General features: G+C 50.2%; 1 long non-coding RNA gene across 1 annotated transcript in view; it reads right to left on the bottom strand.

Moving 5' to 3' along the window:
• LOC135896779 (uncharacterized) overlaps positions 1–20232 on the bottom strand; it is a 102073-nt gene that overhangs the window by 61463 nt on the left and 20378 nt on the right. The window contains exon 4 of the long non-coding RNA XR_010562810.2: positions 17241–17266. This is a non-coding gene — a long non-coding RNA (uncharacterized lncRNA). The remainder of the gene's footprint in view (positions 1–17240; positions 17267–20232) is intronic.

Raw genomic sequence — 20232 nt, 5'->3', positions numbered from 1 at the left:
CTGTGACAAGCAATTTTATAGCCGGGCCAGAAAAAAACCCGGCAGAATTCCAAGATATCGAAGAGGCGCCCGCCGCCACGCACTCGAGCATGGAAGAAGCGGGCACCGGAGCCGCAGTAGAGCACCTCATGCAGCAGGACGCCACGGGCGAGGCGAGCTGGCCGCAAGACGAGGAAAAGAAAACTGGCAAATCGACCATTCCAGGCGCCAGAAAAAGAATCTCAAGTCCGCTACGCAGATCGACGCAACTTTGAAGACGAGAGCACCCCAAGCTACGGAGAACACTAGCAAGATGGGGCCGGCAGCCACAGCTGGCGGCGGCATGACGCAAGACGGCGCGACGGGAGCGCCGCTGCAACAACTAAAAAAGGTGGGAGCGCCGTGGCAGCCGAGGCAGAGGTTGCCACCTGCTACCGATGGACGACGCGAAGATCATCATGCGGCCTAGGGGGAGGGGGGCGCTGAAAATCAAGGACATGAAACTATATCAAGCGATGCAAGCCATCATAGAGGCCTGCGGGAGGAAATTCAAGGAAGAAGACTTTCTGGTCAGGCTGCGACTAGGGTCCAACAAGCGCTTCCAAGGAAGAAGTTGCGGACGTTATCAGGAAGATCAAGTACCTTCCATACAACGGAATGAAATACGAAGTAAACGCTTACGTGGCCATGCCTGGGGACGTAAAGCGGGCGGTAATCCACAGGCTACCGGTAGGACTACCATTTGAAATACTGGAGTCCAAGCTGCGACTACGCACTCAAGGAATGGAGATCCTGGTGGCACGGATGCTGGGAAAGTCGAAGACGGTGCTAATCACCTTCGACGGCCTCATCATTCCCAAGTGGGTCATCTTCAGTGCAGTAGAAAACAAGATATAACCCTACACACCAACCAGGTAGGTTTGCTACGTCTGCGGCACGGAAGGACACCGCTCGGACGTCTGTCCAATGCCGGGAGCGAGAACCTGCCGGTAGTGCGGAGCAAACAACCCAGTTGAAGGTCATCAGTGCCAACCAACGTGCCTAGTATGTGTAGGCGAACACGCCGCCGGTCCCAGGGACTGCCGGATGTGCCTTAAGAACATCGACGAGCTGCGAGGACGAGCCCGGCAAAAAATCCTAGGTCGGGGCCGGAGTCGTAGGCGTCGTCCCAGGTGGCTGAGCTCGGAAGGAGACCAGAGCCGCTCGTGAAGCCGGGGCCGCAGCCAAACGCGGAACCGGGACCGGAGCCAGTCAAGGGACAGCTCCTTCCAACCGATGGGCCCACCAGCCGCGGCCAAAGGGCTGAGGAAAGAGCAGCAACAACCTCAACAACAACAAAAGAAGGCGGGGTTAAGGTAAGCAGGTGGGGTAGGCCCTCCCAAATCAGTGTTACCGCACTCGGATAATAGCAATAACGACAACGAACATAAACAACTAAAAGAAGAAAATAAGGATCTAAGGCGAGAACTAGAGCAGAGTAGGAAGAAACCAGAACCACTATAGGAGAGAATTAAAGAACTGTTCAGGGAACTGCGAGAGCAAAGGATGGGTAGCCCGCCGCGACAGCAGACCCCACCTCCAGCTATGGAGCAACAGCCACAGCAGCCGGAAAAGGGGAACCGTAGAAATGGAATTGCAATCCTTTATGGAAAAATGCAGGAGCAAACAAATTTAATGCAACAAAAGATCGTAATGCAAGATGAAAGTTTTCGCAACTACATAAAATGAAAATACGCAAAAGATAACAAATGAGGCTAGTGATAGACTCTATCACGAAAAAAGATTAGGCACCGAAAACCAAAGTATACCAACCAACGATAAACCAACATGGCTAGACACAACACATTAGATATATGGTCGTGCAACTGCAGAGGCTACTGCAAAAACCAAGGCCTACTGCATGTATTCATAAATCCACAGGTAAGTCCTCCTGACATAATCGGGCTGCATGATACAAACACCATGCCGACACTCAAGGGATACACATGCCAAGAAAAAGGTCAAACGGCCACCTTAATTAGTAAAAACTAGTCGCCATACCAGACGATGAAAAACCGGACATGCGAATAGAACACATCGTGAGAGAGATAATTCCAAAGAAAAAGAGAAAAGAAAAAAGCACTTTTATAGTAAACTTATACAGTCCACCGCGACAAAATTACGGGGATTTTAAGGAACTTTTCATTGGAGCCAGCAAGCTAGTGAAATCCAGCACCCTGCTAATAATGGGACACATTAGAGCCAGGGGGCTGAGCTGAGGATATCAAAAAGACACTAAGAAGGGAACGCAAGTTAGCGCAGCAGCAGAAATCACAAGCTGCACCCTCTTAACGGACGCAAACCAACAAACGCATATAGGTAACAGCGTTAGTCCCGAAACATGCCCAGACCTGACAAACGTCAGGGGAGGTAGGCAAGCCACGTGGAAGAACCTGCTGGGGAATCTGGGTAGCGACCATTACATTATATTGTTACGTAAGAAGACGCAAATGAAAAGCTATATACAAGTATATTTACAACGTAATACGCCGCACTTGGCCAAGAGGCAACAGCCCGCGCTAGCCTCCAGTCGTTGTCGTCGTCTTCGTACTGCTCGCCTCTTCGTCATCGGTAATACTATTCCGTAGCACTACCCCCGGCGGCAAAAGCGCCATCCCGGAGCGACTAAAGGCCGGACTTGGAAACAGTGTAGTAGGCCTTGAGCCTACTGACGTGCACAACATCACTAGGTGCCACAGTAGATGACGAGGTTGAGCTCACAGGGGCAATTTCGTACGTCACAGGCGTCACCTGGCGCAGCACGCGGTAGGGTCCTGTGTATCGCGAAAGGAGCTTCTCTGAAAGTCCGACGTGACGGGAGGGCGACCAGAGGAGCACGAGCGCACCAGGCGAAAACTGTACGTCACGGTGGCGGGCGTTGTACTGACGCTGCTGAGTGGTTTGCGAGTCCGTCAGTCGAGCACGGGCAAGCTGGCGTGCATGGTCGGCGAGAGCGATGGCGTCGCGCGCATACTCGCTTGTTGACATCGAAGCAGGAGGAAGAGCCGTGTCAAGGGGCAAGGTCGGTTCGCGACCGTAGAGCAGATAAAAGGGAGAAAATCCGGCGGTGTCGTGCCGGGAAGAATTATAAGCGAATGTGACGTAAGGAAGGGCAATGTCCCAGTCGCGGTGGTCCTTGGAAACGTACTTTGACAGCATATCGGTAAGAGTATGGTTTAACCGCTCTGTCAGGCCATTGGTTTGAGGATGGTATGAGGTAGTCAGCTTGTGTTGAGTGGAGCAGGAACGTACAATGTCGGCGATAACTTTCGAGAGGAAGTTACGACCACGGTCAGTGAGCAGCTGTCGCGGGGCGCCATGAACTAAGATAATGTCACGCAAGAGAAAGTCCGCGACGTCAGTGGCGCAACTGGTAGGGAGAGCCCGCGTGATAGCGTATCGGGTGGCGTAATCAGCTGCGACGGCTACCCATTTGTTCCCAGAAGATGACGTGGGAAAGGGACCGAGGAGGTCTAATCCAACACGAAAGAACGGTTCCACAGGGACAGTGATCGGCTGGAGATGACCGGCAGGTAGCACCTGAGGTGTTTTCCGACGCTGGCAGGTATCGCAGGCAGCAACATACTGTCGGACGGAGCGAGCGAGGCCAGGCCAATAGAAGCGGCGGCGGACGCGGTCATACGTGCGGGTTACGCCAAGATGTCCTGCAGTAGGTGCGTCATGCATCTCAAAGAGCACAGTCTGTCGTAGATGTTTTGGCACGACAAGAAGAAGATCAGATCCGTCAGGAAGGAAGTTCCTTCGGTACAGAATGCCGCCCTGGAGGACATATCGGCGAACGGATGCGTCGGTAGGTGTAGAGCGCAGACGCTCGATGAGTACTCGCAGCGATAGGTCTCGGTACTGCTCATCGGCGATGTTAGCGAAGGCAGACACAGAGAAAATGCCGTCGGCGGTACTACTGTCGGCGTCGTCAGGCTCGTCTACCGGGTAGCGAGAGAGGCAGTCAGCGTCCTTGTGTAGTCGGCCAGATTTGTAGGTGACAGAGAACGAATATTCTTGGAGGCGTAAGGCCCAGCGACCAAGTCTTCCTGAAGGGTCTTTCAATGAGCATAACGAACAAAGCGCGTGATGGTCTGTGATAACGGAAAAGGGTCGGCCATATAAGTATGGGCGGAACTTCGCAACCGCCCAAACTAGGGCCAGACACTCACGCTCAGTGATGGAATAGTTGCGCTCCGCGGGCGACAGGAGCCTGCTGGCGTAAGCGATAACACGGTCGTGGCCACGCTGGCGTTGTGCCAGTACTGCGCCAATTCCGTGACCGCTGGCATCAGTACGAACTTCGGTAGGCGCAGAAGGATCGAAATGGGCCAGAACGGGAGGCGTTGTGAGAACGTCGATTAGATGCGAGAATGCAGAGGCCTCGTTATCGCCCCACTGGAAAGGAGCGTCTTTTTTCAAAAGCTCGGTTAGTGGTCGTGCGATGGCCGCGAAATTTTTCACGAAACGGCGGAAGTAGGAACAAAGGCCGATGAAGCTGCGCACATCCTTGACACACTTCGGAACAGGAAAGTGCGTAACAGCATGGATCTTGCCTGGGTCCGGTTGCACTCCGTTCGCGTCAACGAGATGCCCAAGGACGGTAATCTGGCGACGGCCGAATTGGCACTTCGATGCGTTCAGTTGCAGACCGGCGCGACGAAAAACGTCCAGGACTGCCGAGAGGCGCTCGAGGTGCGTAGCGAACGTTGGGGAGAATACTATGACGTCGTCCAAGTAGCACAGGCATATGGACCATTTGAAACCGTGAAGAAGGGAGTCCATCATGCGTTCAAAAGTGGCAGGAGCGTTACATAGACCAAACGGCATCACTTTGAATTGATAAAGACCGTCCGGAGTTACAAAAGCAGTCTTCTCGCGGCCGAGATCGTCCACAGCAATCTGCCAGTAGACGGAGCGGAGGTCAATAGAAGAGAAGTAGCGAGCACCATGGAGGCAGTCAAGGGCGTCATCGATCCGAGGTAGGGGATACACGTCCTTTTTGGTAACCCTGTTAAGGTGCCGATAATCCACGCAAAAGCGCCTTGAGCCATCCTTCTTTTTTACCAGTACAACCGGTGACGCCCATGGACTACATGACGGTTCTATGATGTTATTGGCAAGCATTTTGCGCACTTCAGCGTGAATAACTTGACGCTCAACCGGTGACACTCGATACGGGCGGCGATGAATAGGAGGGGCATCGCCGGTATTAATGCGATGTTTAACAGTTGTAGTTTGGGCCAAAGGACGATCGTGAAAGTCAAAAATATCGTTGTAGGAAAACAGAACGCGGTAGAGCTCACGAGCGTGCTCGGACGGCATGTCGGGCGCAATCATTTTCTGTAAGTCGGCGATGGTGCAAGTTGTCGACTGAGATGGTAGAGGAGGATCGGCTGAATGGCTGTCTACCTCAATAGATGCTATTGAGTGATCTTCGAATGAGCAAAGCTGGGCCAGAGACATCCCGCGTGGCAGCACTTGTGTCGTCAAGCCAAAATTGACCACGGGCAGGCAGACGCAATTAGCCGTAATAGATAAAACGGTATGAGGCACCGTGATCCCGTGTGTAAGGAGGACGTCTTGTATAGGAGCCGCGATATAGTGACCGTCGGGCACTGGTGGGGATGACACTAGGTCAACGTAAGTCAGTGCCGTAGGTGGCAAGCGAACAAAGTCGACGGAACTGAAACGACTGGGGTGTGGTTCAGCGGGATCCAGAACAGGCAGGTCAAGGCGGAGAGTACTGGCGGAACAATCAATTAGAGCAGAATGTGCGGAGAGGAAGTCTAAGCCGAGGATGATGTCATGGGGACAGTGGGCGATGACCGTGAATAGCACGACTGTTGAGCGATCGGCGAAGGAGACGCGGGCGGCACACATACCAATTACGGGGGCTGTTCCGCCATCGGCGACACGGACAACAAGCGTCGTGGCGGGTGTGATTATTTTTTTCAGGCGGGTACGAAAGTCCGCGCTCATTACCGACAAATGCGCCCCAGTGTCTATAAGAGCAGATACAGGAACACCGTCGACTTGCACGTCATGAAGGTTCAGATGAGTGGGCAACGTCAGTGGAGGATTTGGCGGCGTAGGGAGCAATGCAGCGTCACCTCGAGGCGCTGCCTGATTCAGTTTTCCGGCTGGGAGCGGCGTCCGAAGGGAGTCGGTGAAAAGGAGCGACGGGGCTGGGGAGAGCGACATTGTCGTCCTTGGGGCGAAGGTGAACGAGAATAGGGGCGGTTCGGCGCAGGAGAGTCAGTGGCGGCATTATCGGAGCGTGCGGCATAGGGACGAGAAGGGCCACCCCAGGGGCGAGAATAGGCAGTATAAGCAGACCCGGTCGGGGAAATCCAGCGACTTCGACAGTGCCGAGAAATGTGCCCGATGCGACGGCAGTGAAAACAAATGGGCTTGTCGTCAGCAGTGCGCCATTCAGCTGGGTTGCGGAAACGTGGTGGGTAACACGATGCGGGACGGGGCGGAATCGAAGAAGCCGGATGGGTATCAGGGTGATGGGCCGAGCAGATGGTGTGAAGGCCCATGTTTTCGAACTCCTGGCGGACAACTGCCTGGATCAGGGAAACCGTGACTGCCGGTGCGTTGGTGGGGCTGGAGTCGAAGGCAGCCGGATAGGCAGCCTCAATCTCACGCCGAACGATCTTGGTAATATCGCCGGTGTTGTTGGGACGAGGAGCGTCGGCACAGGAAGAAGTCGCTGGGGTGTTGGGCAAACGGGCAAACTGCTGATCGATAGGTCTGCTTTTAGCGAGTTCCAGGCGGCGGCACTCTTTGATAACAGCATCCACCATCGCGACGTTGTTGAACACGAGCAAGTTGAAGGCGTCATCGGCAATGCCTTTGAGGATGTGGGATACCTTGTCTGACTCAGGCATGTGTGCATCAACTTTGCGGCACAGAGCCAGGACGTCCTGAATGTACGTGACATAGGGCTCTGTTGACGTCTGCACACGGCCGGAAAGTGCCTTCTGCGCGGCAAGTTTGTGACCGTAGGGGTTGCCGAACAAGTCTCGGAGCTTTTGCTTGAACGAATCCCAACGGGTGAGCTCCTCTTCGTGCGTCCGAAACCAAACTCCAGGTGTGCCACCGAGGTAAAGGACTACGTTGGCGAGCATGATAGTAGGGTCCCACCGGTTATTGCGGCTGACGTGTTCGTACAGGCTGATCCAGTCGTCGACGTCGTCCCCATCTTTGCCCGAGAATACGCCAGGATCACGAGGAGCAGGGAGAGAGATGTAGGTCGTCGAAGTGGCAGGAGGGGTCGGAGGCGGCTGAGTCGAATTGTCATCGCCGGGAGCCATGAAGCTAGGCTCGACGTACCGTCCACTGCGAAGCTCCGTGACGAGGTACAGGGAACGTCCACCTCCACCAGATATGTTACGTAAGAAGACGCAAATGAAAAGCTATATACAAGTATATTTACAACGTAATACGCCGCACTTGGCCAAGAGGCAACAGCCCGCGCTAGCCTCCAGTCGTTGTCGTCGTCTTCGTACTGCTCGCCTCTTCGTCATCGGTAATACTATTCCGTAGCAATATGAACGCAAGTGTCAACAGGGAACATCAAGCGCAAAAAAGGAGCAGCAAGAATAACGGACAAGAACGCTATTCGCAAAGAATGCAAGCACATCGAGGGGGGGATAACCTCCATAGAGGAATGGTGCAAACAACTTAAGGAAATACAACAACAATATACCCAGGAGGTGGAAAGGTCAGAGCACATACCGGATGTAGACTCTCGACTCCTCCGGCTATGGGAGGCAAGGCGTGGACTAACCAAAAGGTGGAAGAAACCATGACTAAATAAGAAGTTAAAGGAGAAGATAGCAGAGGTTGCCAAGGAGGCAGAGGAATACGCAGCCAAACTCACACGACAATGTTGGCAAAAGTTTGAAGACTCGCTGAATAAAACCCTCGGCACCGCAAAGACCTGGCGTATGGTCAAGGCTCTAATGGACCCAATCAAGACCAAGCCAGGAAATAAGACGGTAATCCAAAGACTAGTACACGAATTTGAAGGGACAGAAGAAGAGCTACTGGAAAAAGTTCGTGTAAAGTGCTACGGGCGAGATAAACCCGAAGCGTACACGGAGAGATACCGAGGCGAAGAAAACCCCGACGTAGACAGACCCATCACCAGGGAGAAAGTTTTCGCAGCCATTAACGTATCGTCCCGGAACATAGCAGCAGGCGCAGACAAGATTAGGAACGCACTAATCCGCAACCTAAGTGATGAGGCGGTCACACAGCTGACGAACTTCCTCAACACACATTGGGAAGCGGGGACACTGCCAGAGGAATGGAAACATGCGGAGGTAGTTATGATCCCTAAGCCAGGGAAAAAGCTGCTAGTAGACTACCTACGGCCGATATCACTCACTTCGTGCCTTGGCAAGTTGTACGAGCGAATCGTGGCAAGGAGGCTACAACAATATATGGAAGACGCAGATCTGCATCCCCGCAGTATGGTCGGCTTTCGCACCAAATTATCAACCCACGACGTCCTACTACAAATTAAAGAGGGGTTCTAAGCAACATCTCCTACAACGGAGAAAACATAGAGAGAGAGAGAAAAAACATTTATTCGGACCACCAAGGTGGTTGCTCTTGAGGTCGAGTGGGTGGGGTCCTCATTCCAGGACTCCACTGGCCGTGGCTGCTCGACGTACTTGCTGGACGAGAGCTTCTTGTCCCGCCAGGGTATCGCCGGTCAGCTGTACCTCCCACCGCTCAAATGACGTGCTAGGCGTCTTTAAGTGTTGAGGTTTGCCCTCGCACCCCCACGAGATGTGAAAGAGTGTGGGGCGTGTGTCGCCACACCAGGGGCAGATGCCGCGATATGTATGTGGGAACATTTTACTGTATCTGTGTAGGTTTGGAAATGTGTTGGTCTGTATAAGTTATGTATATAATATGTATATATAATATAATAATATATATATAATAATGGCACTCGATGTGAAGGGAGCGTTCGACAACGTCAGCCACGCTGCCAAATTCAAGGGACTGGACAATCTCAACAGCGGACAAAGAATGGACGGCTACGTGACAGCGTTCCTATCAAACAGAACAGCCACGGTAGGGTTAGGAGACCTGCGGACAGACAAGTTCCACGTGTCAAGCGAAGGAACCCCGCAGGGATCAGGGATCTCACGGACTCTTTTCAACATTGCAATGATTGTGGTAGCCCGGAAGCTGGAAGAGATCGACGGCATACATCGCGCCATTTAAGCCAATGATATCACAATCTGGGCTAACCAAGGCTCGCTTAGCCAAACAGAAGAACGACTACAAGCCGCAGGGACATGCGTGGAAGAATGAGTTAGGGAAAGAGGCCTCGCCTGCTCGACGGAGAAGTCCGAGCTCCTGAGAGTCAGAAGAGGAAAACGCTCGGAAGAACAAATAAGCGTCACCCTAGAAGGACAGAAGATACCAGAAAAAGAAGCCGTCAGGATTCTGGGAATGTGGGTCCAGAGCAATCAACGCTGCACACACGCCATAAACCTATTCAGCAAGCGATAGCACAGGTGGCACGTATGATCACCCGTGTCTCGCAAAAAAGAAGCGGCTTGAAGGAGGAAGATAAGGTCAAGTTGGTTAAGAGCCTCATAATCAGCCGGATCACTTACGCCCTTCCATATTACTACACTAACAAAGGTGAACGGGACCAGGCCGATGTCATCATAAGGAAAGCATACAAAACAGCGCTTCACCTGCCGGCCAACACCTCGACAGAGAAGCTTCTGGCCCTCGGACTCCACAACACGTTTGAGGAGCTCAAAGAATCACAATTAGGGTCGCAGCTACTCAGACTCCAGCAGACTGCCACGGGCAGAAAGCTCCTAAAAAGCTGGGGCACAAAGAAATTGAAAGGGAAGAACAAACAACGGCAAATCTACCCGATGAGTATCGCACCACCATCCAGGTAGGGTTCCAGCCCAGAAACAAGGACTGGGATTTACCTACAGCCAGGTGGAACGCTACGGCAAAATATGTAAAAGATACCAAGCAACCAAGGCGAACACGGTATACAAGGACGCCGCGGTGTATCCTCGAGAACTAAGGGGAACAGAACAAAGAGTCGTCGCGGCAGCAATAGACTCGGGCTATAGGGTAATCGCTTGCGCGTCGGCACGCGATTGTGCGGTACCTGAGGGAGAGGAAATGGCTGTTGCTCTAGCAGCTGTGGAAGGCTACCGCAAAAATAGATCCCTTATTATTGTAACAGACTCCAAGGAAGCATGCCAAAACTATATTAATTGCAGAATCGGTCAAGAAGCGCTCCAAATCTTCCTCCGCGCTGGCCGACAGAATAAACGCATTAGATACGCCATCTTTTGGGTACTTGGGCACGCTGAAATTGACGGCAACCAAAGGGTTGATAGGATGGCTCGCGAGCATGCAAACCGAGCGGACCTAAACAGAGATCCTGAGGATTTCTTGACAGTGATCCCAACGTACTCTGACATACTAAATTACCATAGAGGTACGAGGGCCAGATATCCCCCGCCCCACAATACACTCACTCAACAGCAGGCAGTTTACTGGCGAAAGCTGCAGACAGGAACTAAACATATACATATACTGCATTTTTATACTAAACATTTTTATATACTAAACAACATGTTTCTAAGTCAATACAGGGACACATGCCCGTGGTGTGGCGCAATACCCACACTTTCTGACATCACATGGGAGTGCAATGAGAATAAGCCATTCCACAAAATAGAAAATCCAACTGTGGAGCAGTGGGAGAGCGCGCTCTCCAGCTGCAACCCTAGCCTGCAACAGAGGCTGGTGGATCATGCCCGACGAGCAGCCACGCTCAGTGGTGCCCGGGAATAGGGGCGTCAACCATGCAGGCCGGAGATGGTCATCAACCAATAGAAGACAATCCGGCGTGACCGCTGAATTACTCTTTCTAGAGCAATAAAGTTTACTTCCTCCTCCTCCACCACCAACTACCCCGGCCATGTACTAATTGTGGCCATGTCCCAGCAAAGTCCTTAATCTCATCCCCCCACCTAACTTTCTGCCGACCCGCCGTGGTTGCTCAGTGGCTATGGTGTTGGGCTGCTGAGCACGAGGTCGCGGGATCGAATCCCGGCCACGGCGGCCGCATTTCGATGGGGGCGAAATGCGAAAACACCCGTGTGCTTAGATTTGGGTGCACGTTAAAGAACCCCAGGTGGTCAAAATTTCCGGAGTCCTCCACTACGGCGTGCCTCATAATCAGAAAGCGGTTTTGGCACGTAAAACCCCAAATATTATTATTATTAACTTTCTGCCGCCCCCTGCTATGTTTCCCTTACCTTGGAATCCAGTCCGTAACCCTTAATGACCATCGGTTATCTTACCTCCTCATTACATGTCCGGCCCATGGCCATTTCGTTTTCTTGATTTCAACTAAGATGTCATTAACTCGCGTTTGTTCCCTCACCCAATCCGCTCTTTTTCTTATCCCGCAACGTTACACCCATCATTCATCTTTCCATAGCTCGTTGCGTCGTCCTCAATTCAAGTAGAACCCTTTGCGTAAGCCTCCAGGTTTCTGCCCCGTACGTGAGTAGTGGTAAGACACAGCTGTTATGCACTTTTCTCTTGTGGGATAATAGCATCCGGCTGTTCATGATCTCAGAATCGCTGCCAAACACACCCCAGTCCATTTTTATTCTTCTGATTATTTCAGTCTCATGATCCGGATCCGCGGTCACTACCTGTACTAAGTAGAAGATGAGTATCCTACTTGTAGCGTTCCTAGTTAAAAGATACAATAGACGGAAAGTATTGCTATGGAACTGGCGTCCATCTTGTCTACCATTTTATTCTCACTTCCTTCTCCTCTTCTCCTGAACCCGGACTCCTGCGCTTCTTCATCTTCTATTCCAAGGCTCTATACCGCTTCACCCTTCCAGGTTTCTTTTGCTAACTCCTCCTGGGGTAATACTTGAAAACGTTTCCAATCGAAGCACATTAAACTGAGCCACGTTCGCCAATGTACCACACAGTCTTCAATATTCCTTTCTGAGTGGCTGTCTTTATCACAGAGTAAGGACCATAAAATTTGGCATTGGATTCTCTTACTCCTTTCCTAACTAGAATGAGGTCGGTGACTTGAATGTCTGGGATATCTGAGCAATGTCTCTTGTCGAAGTTTTTTTTCATCCGTTTACGGTACCTCTCCTCCTGCGATTTCTGTTTCCTCTCCTCGACGATCTTGAGATTTTCTAACAGCCCAAGTTCACGGTCCGCCTGAAGAATAGGGGTTTCTCCTGAAGAAGCGATTTGCGGGCTGCATCCCAAGCCACTGGTGTAGGAGCAATTGTGATGTCTTACAGCTGCTTCTAAAGAGCATTTACGACCACGAGGGAAACTATCGTACATCCTGATGTATTGTTTAACACCTCGTATAGCATGCTCTGCAAGCCCATTCGCTGCGGGATGGTATGGCGCACTGAACTGGATTGATATATTATGGTCTCGAGCCCATCTTGCTAGCTTTTCACTCTAGAACGCTGGACCGTTGTCACATACAATTGTCTTGGTTGTCCTAAACATATCCCGTTCGAGAAAGGCGATGACACTATTCGCATCTTCTTTTCCTGCCCGTGCCACGACCATCCTGGTGCATTAATCTATGACCAGAAGAAAAGCTTGCGTTTTTCGGATTCCTTCTCGTTTCTTATTTAGCTCGGCGAAATCCAGGTGTATAACTTCAAAAGGCACGTTCGAGTGGCAAGGTATTATCATGGCGTCCGTAGGCTGCTTATATTTCACTTTGTTGACTTGGCAAATGTGGCATGAACGAACGTATCGATTGACGTCTTCTTTCATGTGAGGCCACGTAAATCTCTTGACTAGCTTGTTGTAGGTGCGCCAAAATCCGTTGTGTCCTCCAGATTCTGGGCTATCGTGGTACAAATAAAGCACCCCGGAAACCAGTGTTGGCGGGACTTGATAGCGATCTTCCCTAAAAATCAATTGTTCAGTGCCTTCCCACAATTTATTTCATTGATTTATTCCGATTGTTCGTTGTTGGCCTGTATCATCAGTCTAGACAATGCATCTGCATCAGTCAAAAGGGGTCCAGGTCTGTGGGAGATGGTGAAATCGAACTGCTGCAAATAGTTCACCCATCCGGCGATACGTCCCTTAGGTTGGGTCATATTCAAGAGATGAGTGAGGGCCTGGTGATCGGTGAACAAAGTAAACTTCGCACCTTCTAGGTACGCACGGAAGTACTGAATTGCTTTAAGGACTGCAAGAGCTTCCTTTTCAGTAGTGGTGTAGTTGACTTCAGGTGGCTTGAGGGTGTAGCTGTAGTAACCTACTATGGGTCGCTTTTCTCGGCCGGATGCTTCTGGACATTTCAAGTACAAAACTGCACCTGTCCCATAGTGCGAGGCGTCGGTATTCAGTTCAAAGGGTAAAGTGAAATCTGGTATGCGTAGAATAGGGTCAGCAGAGATTCTGTGCACCAGATCACGGTAGACTCTCTCACATTCCTCATCCCACTCAAATGGAACTTCTTTCTGTGTTAGGCGCGTGAGGCATCTTTTTTTGATGGCAAAGTCTTTTATGAAGGGTCTGAAATGTCCTGCTAATCCCAAAAACACACGCAATGAGTGTACGTCATATGGTTTTACCAGTTGGGATATCCTCTCGACGCACTCTTGTTTCGTGCTTTTGGTAGTCCCATCAAAGACTCTTCCAAGAAACACCACTTTCTTTGAAAGAACGCGCTTTTCTTAAAATTAACCTTGAGGTGTGCTAAGCTCAAGGCATTTAATACCTGGCACAGGTGTTCCTGATGCTCCGTCTCTGTTTTGGAGAAAACGATAACATCGTCTATGTACACGTTACAAAAGACATCTAGGAAAGGCTTCGGGACTTCGTTCATAATCTTCTGGAACCATGCTGGTGAGTTTTTCCAGCCGAAAGGAAGTCAGTTATACTCGTACAGGTCGAAGGGCGTGATAAAAGCAGTGTACATTTTTGTTTCTTCGGTTAGCGGGATCTGCCAGAAACCTTTGCACAAGTCAATACGTGAAAAACATCGGCAACCACCTGTCTCATCTATAATGGTGTCTATCTTCGGCATGGGAAATGGTATAAGTTCTGTCTGTCGGTTGAGAACCCTGTAATCTGTGCACAGTCCGAAAGTTCCATCTTCTTTCGGCGCAATAGTTATGGGAGAGGCGAAGGGTGACACCGCAGGCCGGATTATATTGCCGTCTAGCATCTCCTGCAATTCCTTCTTCAACCATATCTTGCGTTTTCTTGACATGTTGTAAGGTGATTTTTGGATGACGGTCTTGTCGGTTAGTTCGAAAGGCACCTTGTGTGACGTCATCGCCGGTGGATAGCTTCCTATGCATACCAGTTCAGGATAGGTCGTTGCAATATCCTCCGCGCACTTGACAACTCGCAGGTTATCTTTTCTATCCGACTGTGTCTCTTGCCTTGATAGTCCTTCCACTAAAACCGCATCGTCCCAGTATACGTTGATTTTTAGTTTCTTTATATCTGGTCTGGATAGCAGAAAGTCATACGTCACCCCCTCAACCACCAGTACTTCACTCTCTATTTCATGACCTTGGAACTCGATGTTTACTGAGGCCCACTGATTATGCAATGTCACTTTTCCATCGTAGCCTTGCACCCGTAGCACTCTTCCATTATGCAGGTGATTTGCAGCTACCAGCTTGGCATTTATTATAGACACAGAAGCACCGCTGTCAACGAAAGCCATCATGTGTCTGTTTCCCACTTTGACAGGGATGTGAAGTAGGCTAGAGCAAGTTAAATAAACAGTCTCAGTTGTGGTCATCGGGTCGGAATGATCAACCTTGTTTATCAGTTTTTTGTCGGTGGAGCCTCTTCAGCGTCGGAAAGTAGGGGGACAGGGTCGCTGTCGACGTTATTCACCCGACCTCTGGGAGCGCGCCAACCTAAGTTCTCTGTGCCGCTTGCAAGGCGGCGCGGTTCTCGCTGATTACGGCTTGACCAATCCGCGCCGGACCGTATTAAGTGACTGCTTGAGCGAGCGCTTAGATTTTCTTCCGAAGTAAATGGTATGTCCTGAAGGCACTCCAGGAGCACGTCCATAGTTTTAGGTGACCGTATTTGCACTTGCTTCAGGACTTGCGCGTGCAGTCCGTGCATTATTAGTGCTACTACGACAGAAGGAGGAAGCATAGGCTCGGCCAGCTTTAAAAGGCGGCGTTTGTCAAAGAAATATTCGACGAGGGAGCCTTGCTTGAATTTGAAATTAAGCGCGGCATCCCACCTTTGCACTGGGTTGCTTCGGAATGTCGTCAAAAATTTTTCTTTCCACTGATTCCAAGAGTTGCCAGCCTCTTCAATAATGTGCAAATCATAGCACTTCCGTGCAACACCGCTTAAGTAACTACGCATGTTAGTAATCTTGTCCTTATTAGAGTGCCAGTTGTTCTTCCCAGCGGCATATTCATAGAATTCAAGCCAACCTTCTGGACTTGAAGATATGCCGTCGAACGCATCGGGTTCTACAAATTTAGTCACCGGCTTCTCAGCGTTTAAAGAGCTTATAAGGGATGCCACCAGCCGGTTCTGTTGCGAAATCTGTTCTTGTTGTAGCCGAAGAGCTTTGAAAACGAGGCTCGCCTCTTCCGTCGACGACTGTGATCCAGAGTCCTCTCGACGCATCGGTTGAAGAACTAATTCGTCGACGATCGCCAGAGGCAAGTTCACTTTCACAGCACCCTTCCGACATAGTTCATCAGTGTCCATGGAAGCCTTCTCTAAAACCAGGTGCACGAGTTCTGCCGAGTTGAGTTCGCGAGGTAGTTCCACCGCTGGTTCATCTTCAGCTTGGTATCTCGAAAAGATGATCTTCTCTGCGGAGGTCTCCTCAAGGAAGAATGTCACCCACATGTTGGAGTCCGCTGTCGACTGCGCCAAAATAATGTAGCGTTCCTAGTTAAAGGATACAATAGACGGACAGTATTGCTATGGAACTGGCGTCCATCTTGTCTACCATTTTGTTCTCACTTCCTTCTCCTCTTCTCCTGAACCCAGACTCCTGCGCTTCTTCATCTTCTATTCCGAGGCTCATACCGCTTCACTACTTATCGAATGTTAACCAGTTATTCCTCCTATCTTTGAATTCCAAAACTTCTACAAGACGAACACTCCCTACGAGTCATGATGGGGGAATATCTTTGCATTCAATTTCGATGTGTGAAGTCCTTTCGGGCTGCTCTTGCTGCACGCAGGTGCGTCATGCTGAGGCGCATATTCGTTTCGATATGTTTTTTATCAGGCATCCCGCTCAGGCCTCAAACAGTGAGACATAGCTCGTTGCGTCATTATACAAGTTTTTTCTACTGATTTTTGTTTTTCTGCTTTTCTGAATCCCCGTATTGTTATCGTTCCCACCTTTTCTATACAATTTACCATTCTGTTTCTCGCCTTCTTTTATGACTCCGGGTTGTAAATTAACGGTTTCAATTATGCTGTACTTTACAGGCCTCTATGCTCCTCTTACTACCGTGCAGCAGTGCACAGTACCCAGGGTAACACTGGTACAATGGTTGGGTCATAGCATACCACCGTGTGGTCTTTACCACTCGCTTAGTTTGCGCATTCTTGTGCATGCGCTTACGTAAAAGTATGACATAAAAAAGTACCGGCTATCTTTCAAAGAAAGAAAATGCTTTGAAATCCCGAATATTGTAAATGTCTACTGTGTATGTGTCGTCGGCATGCGGGGAATGGCGCGCGGCAGAGCCGGCGGGGTCCGTAGCTTTTACGCTCCTGCGGTGGTTTGCACTTTAGTTTATCGGTTTTTCTTTGGTTGCACTTCCTTCTCTTATCTCTTTTTGTTTTGCTTGTTTGTTTGTTTGATCCAGAACAAGAAATGATTGTGCCCGTGTCTGAATCGTTTACTTTGTGTAGCTGCATGGATCCATAACACTCATCTGGCTAAGGATCCACACGTTGTCGCATACCAGTTTTGGTTATTTGACAAAAGTTGCTGTGGAATTGAGTTGATAGTAATCTGTATGGAAGCACTGTATGTGTTTAATAGTTTCTTCGCTGTGGTAGCTGTGTGGCCCGACAAAAATATGTTTCCAGTTATGGCGATAACACTCCATGCAAATGTTATGCAGCAAGGAGAACAATTTGCATGAAAGTACACGTGATCCGCTACTTACGTGCATTGGTTCCATCGTCCTGTGTTCTTTAGGGTTATTCCAGTCCATATATTAGTGTCGTCATACCATAGAAAACAAGACAATAGAACAAAGATAAAGGCACAAGCTTTACAACAAGGTAAATGCATAAGGGTTGGAGATAATGGTGTACTCTCATTTATGCATATTTTTTGTTGCTCAAGCATAGGAGAGCAGGAGATTGAGAGGCAGGCACATGTAAGCGCACGAGTGGTTTCAATTACCTGTTCTCTATGTGCCACCGTTGTGCACCAAGGCAACTTCCATCTGTCCATTTAATTTCTCGTTTGACTATCAGAACTTACCTTCATAGGCTGTACAGGGCTGTCAAATTTTATAGGCAAAATCTTAAACAGCCCTGTAGTGCTCACTGTGATATGGGTAGAAGATGTGTTTTACTATATTGGAAAGAATCCGCTCAATAGTATGCAATGCGCAGGTATCTAGTATTTGAATGTGTTTTATCAAGTTTTTTGCAAAGTAAAGGCTGCTACGAGCCTCACGATGCTAATAAAGTTGAGTGCTTGCTCACTTAGGGGAAACACGGGGCTTGACATTGAAACTCGCACATAAGACTTGTGCCTCCGCATAACATCTCGTTCCAGTGTTAGTTGCGGAAGTAGTGCGGCGCTGCGAAATAATGTACCATCCACGCCGTAGCACATGCTTGGAGTTGAGGGAGCGGCTGTATCGCACGTGCCAGCGGGTGCACCAAGTCCATCGCTGGATTTTTTCTCCTCCTCAGATATGGAATAAATTTCATTCGGAGTGTCGTGGGTCGGGGGTTTCTGTATCTTCTGATGCCTTTATTATTCCGGAAGGATGAAAAAAGAGAAAGGAAGAAGAAGATCGCGAGACGCTGGCTGCTGCGTGTACTTACTGGTCAGCCATATTAACCACATTGTCCCTGCTCTTATGTATATTGTAAATACATTCTGTCTATACTCACAACATCCACGTAACATATCTTGTGGGAAGTGCCGGGTACCACGACTATAAACGGAGCTCCGCAGTGCACGTCTCATCATCATCCCACCATGAATGACCGCGAGCACACGGAATCAGCGTCGTTGCCGCCTCCAACGTCACCGTCGCCAGCTACGTTGTGGTTGTGGAACACAAAGATCCCAGAACTTTCTGCGGTACCGATGGCACCGACGTCGAAGAGTGGTAGGCGATGTACGAATGCCTGAGTGGAATCGAAATATGGGACGCTAGGCTTATGCTAGCTAACCTGTTGTTCTACCTAAGAAACGCTGCAAAGGTGTGGTACGAAAACCATTAAGAAGAGCTAATCAGTTGGGACCAATGCAAATAGAAGTTCACATCGCTATTTGGCCAACCAGACCACCGCAATATCGCCGCAAAGCACGACCTGGCCTCCCGTGCCCATCCCCCAAGGAATCCTCTGTCTCATACATTCAGGACGTGCTGGCGACAATCAAAGCCAATCACGACATGCCGGAAGCTGAGAAGGTTGGGCACGGGCTGAAAAGAATTGCTGATGACGCTTTTAATTTGCTCACGCGCTAAAGCTGCTCTACAGTTGATGGTGTCATGAAAGAGTGCAACAATTCGAGCAGGCCAAAAGCCGAGGCGTCCTGCAACCATTCACCAGATTTCCGATCCAAGGAAGCCATCAAAACCATGAACCATGAAGAAGAGCTAATCAGTTGGGACCAATGCAAATAGAAGTTCACATCGCTATTTGGCCAACCAGACCGCCGTAATATCGCCGCAAAGCACGAACTGGCCTCCCGTGCCCATCCCCCAAGGAATCCTCTGTCTCATACATTCAGGACGTGCTGGCGACAATCAAAGCCAATCACGACATGCCAGAAGCTGAGAAGGTTGGGCACAGGCTGAAAAGAATTGCTGATGACGCTTTTAATTTGCTCACGTGCTAAAGCTGCTCTACATGATGCTGTCATGAAATAGTGCAACAATTCGAGCAGGCCAAAAGCCGAGGCGTCCTGCAACCATTCACCAGATTTCCGAATACTGCCGCGATGTCGACGTGTGGAAATCAGCCCGCATAGCAGCACGCGTTGCCATCAAAGGACGTGGTGCGAATCGTTCGACGTGAACACTACGCGATGGCGCCCGCAGCTTTCTCTTAGCATAGCCCTTATGCTACCCCTTTTTCAGTTGCCCTCGCACAAGCCATTGCTCGCCGGAAACTTGAAAACATTGTTACCTTCTGTCTTTGCGGTCATGAAACCCAAAGCTTACGAACGCTCTTCCGCTATTTGTGCTCCCCACCTACGCTCTCTTCGCGTTATCGCAACCGAACTGAGTGGAGAACTTTGGACGGCCAGCCGATATGTTTCACCTGTCGCCGCATTGGTCATGTCGCCCGATACTGTTGCAACTCATGGGCCTGAACACCTAACATGCCGACCAACCTGAGCCGTTTTAATGGAAACGCCCGTAATGTTTCGTCCACCGCCGAGTCTAAAAACGCCGACAACTCTGCTAGGAACAGTGGTACCGTCGCCCACCATCGCCGCGCGGACAACAGTCTCGTTCGTCGCAAACGCGTCGCCCATCTTCCCGTTCGCCGCAGCCACGTCGCCTTTCGTCCCCTGTGGCTTTCGGCTGCACCCATTCGGAAAACTAACATATGCAGCCCTCGGAGATGGTGCTGCATTGCCTACTACCGCAGCAAATCCTCTGTATGTGCGCACAAGGAGAAGTTAAATTGACCTAAAATAGACGGCGTACCTGTCCAAGCACTCGTCGACACTAGAGCCCACTTAACTGTGATGAGCGCTAGCCTACGTAGACGTTTAAAGAAAGTCCTCACCCTAGCAGCAGCCCGAGTGCTTCGTGTGGCCGCCCGCGGTGTGGTGGTGTTCTTGGAATGTGTACTGCGCGTTTAATTGTAGCCGGCCGCCCTAATTTGGCTCTCTTTGCTGTGATCGACAACTGCCCTCACGACGTTATCCTTGGATTGGACTTTTTATCCATTCAT

This window comes from Dermacentor albipictus, chromosome 8 (genome assembly GCF_038994185.2).
Source record: "Dermacentor albipictus isolate Rhodes 1998 colony chromosome 8, USDA_Dalb.pri_finalv2, whole genome shotgun sequence".
Lineage (NCBI taxonomy): Eukaryota > Metazoa > Arthropoda > Arachnida > Ixodida > Ixodidae > Dermacentor > Dermacentor albipictus.
This window is presented reverse-complemented; position numbering and strand designations above follow the sequence as displayed.